At 40.2% G+C, this 2,752-nt stretch overlaps 1 non-coding gene across 1 annotated transcript; it reads right to left on the bottom strand.

The window, feature by feature from the left end:
* Positions 1 to 272: 272 nt before the first annotated feature.
* LOC128283263 (small nucleolar RNA R71) lies at positions 273 to 379 on the bottom strand. The gene has a single exon (XR_008273605.1). It is a non-coding gene; the product is annotated as a small nucleolar RNA R71 (small nucleolar RNA).
* Positions 380 to 2,752: the final 2,373 nt, after the last annotated feature.

The following is a 2,752-nucleotide window of genomic DNA, read 5'->3' as shown; positions in this document are numbered from 1 at the left end:
CTAACACTATTCAAATGATACAACAATTTGTTCAGTTTGATGGTTTGCAGGATGAGGATCCCAATGCTCATTTAACCAACTTCTTAGAATTATGCGATACATTTAAAATTAATGATGTTTCTGATGATGTCATACGTCTTCGGTTGTTTCCCTTTTCATTGAGAAACAAAACTAAATAGTGTTTGAACTCGTTACCACGAGGGTCAATTACTACTTCGGAACAAATGACTAAAATTTTTTTACTAAAATATTGTTCGCCAGCTAAAACGGCTAAATTACGTAATGATATCTCTACTTTTGTGCAGATGGATTTAGAAACACTCTACGATGCATGGGAGAGATACAAGAACCTTTTGAGAAAATGCCCCCACCATGGGTTACCGCTTTGGCTCCAAGTACAAACATTTCATAATGGTCTGAATCCTTCGACTCGGCAAATGGTTGACGCAGCTGCTGGTGAAACCATTAACAATAAAACACCGGAAGATGCTTATGAGTTTATAGAGGAGATGTCATTGAATAACTATCAGTGGCAAGTCATAAGGAAAAAGCCAACGAAAATAGTCGGCGTTTACAACATCGATTCTGTCACCATGCTCTCTAATCAGGTAGAACTCTTAAATAAAAAGATTGATGGTTTTCTTAATTCTTCACAGGTTCACCCTGTAATGCAGTGCGAACCAAGTGGAGGTGGAACAGACCATTCGGAATACCAACCCTATGGCTACAACATGGATAACGAGCAATTAAACTACATGGGTAATAATCCATGACCTCAAAACAATCCATATAGTAACACTTATAATGTAGGTTGGAGGAACCACCCCAATTTCTCGTGGGGTGGTCAAGGAAATCAAAGACCACAACATCCTCCGGGCTACCAACAACCACCCTACCAACAGGAAAAGAAGCCAAACCTTGAAGAGTTTCTCTCAAAGTTTATATCAATGTCAGAAACCCATTTTCAGAACACCGAGACAACACTTAAAAATCAACAAGCGTCGATCCAAGGGCTCTAAACTCAGATAGGCCAACTTTCCAAAATAATCTCTGAACGACCACAAGGTAGTTTGCCAAGTAATACTAAACCTAACCCAAGGGAACTACTCAACGCAATTAATATTCAAGGTGACGAAGGAGTCATTGAGCCTGAACCAGAACCGAGGCAAGGAACTATGGTAAGCAAAGGTCAAGGTGAGGTAGATTAAAATACAAACAAACCAGTGACTATCGAATATAAACCTCGTGTGCCATACCCCAATGCGACAAGGAAAGACTGCTCAGATGAACAATTTGGTAAATTCCTTAAACTCTTAAAAAAATTACATATTAACTTACTGTTTATTGAAGCTCTATCGCAGATGCCAAAGGCAATGAAATTTTTAAAGGAACTTTTAGCAAATAAGTAGAAGTTGGACGAGCCGTCGCATGTGGAGCTGAACGTAGTTTGCTCGGCCATTCTCCAAAATAAACTACCCAACAAACTAAAAGACCCAGAGAGCTTTACTATTCCTTGCTTAATTGGTAGTTTAGATGTTAATCATGCATTAGCTGATCTAGGGGCTAGTATCAACATCATGCCTTACAAAATGTTTAAGCAACTAGGTCTCGAGAAACCCAAACAGACTAGGATGAGCATTCAATTAGCAGATAAAACTATAAGATTCCCTAGAGGTATTATTGAAGACGTGCTAGTTAAAATCGATAAATTTATATTTCCTATTGACTTTATTGTTCTAGATATAGAAGAGGATAGAAACACTCCCTTAATTCTAGGAAGGCCCTTTTTAGCAACTACTAAAACCATCATTGATGTTGGCACAGGTGAACTCACACTCCAGGTGGGAGACGAAATAATCACCCTTCAAGCTCGCAATTCTAGCAACACATCAGGAATTGAAAGTGATTACTTAAACCATTCTATTAAAACTAACAATATGGTGCAACCTACTTTGCAGAAAATGAGTCTGAAGGAAGCACATGAGTCATTATCAAGCACTAGTAGAGGACCTGTTCATGAAGATCGAAGATTACAAATCGAGGAACTCGATGAATGGTAGACGCATAAACCAAGAACACCCGACAAACTGAAACTACGCCAAAACAAGCCCGATACCTGTCCAAATCAACTTAAGGTTGGTGATAAGGTCTTATTAGATGCCGCAGATCCCCACATTGTCACTACCACACTGAATGAGGAATTCCTTCTTACGGTACTCAGTATTTTTCCATTCGGTACGGTGAAGGTTAGTCATCCCAAGTTCGGCACTTTTAAGGTAAACAGCACCCGATTAAAACCTTATTTTGATGAGATTGATAACAGGAATGAGGAGCATAAACTCCTTAAACCACCATGACCATTCACTGTAGAGGTAAGTCGAGCTTAGACTATAAATAAGCGCTTCTCGGGAGGCAACCCGAGCACTAACAATATTAATTTCTTTAAATTTTGGTATTTAACTCCTAACCTACTAATAGAAATCTTGAATACAGGTGTTTCTACAGAGACACGACCAAGCACACGGGCGTGCTTAAGGCCGTGTGAAAAAAGGGCAAAAGATTTCCCAAACATGGGCTACGATTAAATGCCATGGTCATGCGATATGGCCGTGGTCGAGCCTACCAAAACAACATGGGTGTGCGACACGCCCGTTTGGAAGAACCGTGGTCGAGCCTGCCAAAACAGCACGGGCGTTCGACACGCCCGTGTGGAACACCTATGGTCGAACCTATTAAATTAACATGGGAGTGG

This window comes from Gossypium arboreum, chromosome 10 (assembly GCF_025698485.1).
Source record: "Gossypium arboreum isolate Shixiya-1 chromosome 10, ASM2569848v2, whole genome shotgun sequence".
NCBI classification, from domain to species: domain Eukaryota; kingdom Viridiplantae; phylum Streptophyta; class Magnoliopsida; order Malvales; family Malvaceae; genus Gossypium; species Gossypium arboreum.
This window is presented reverse-complemented; position numbering and strand designations above follow the sequence as displayed.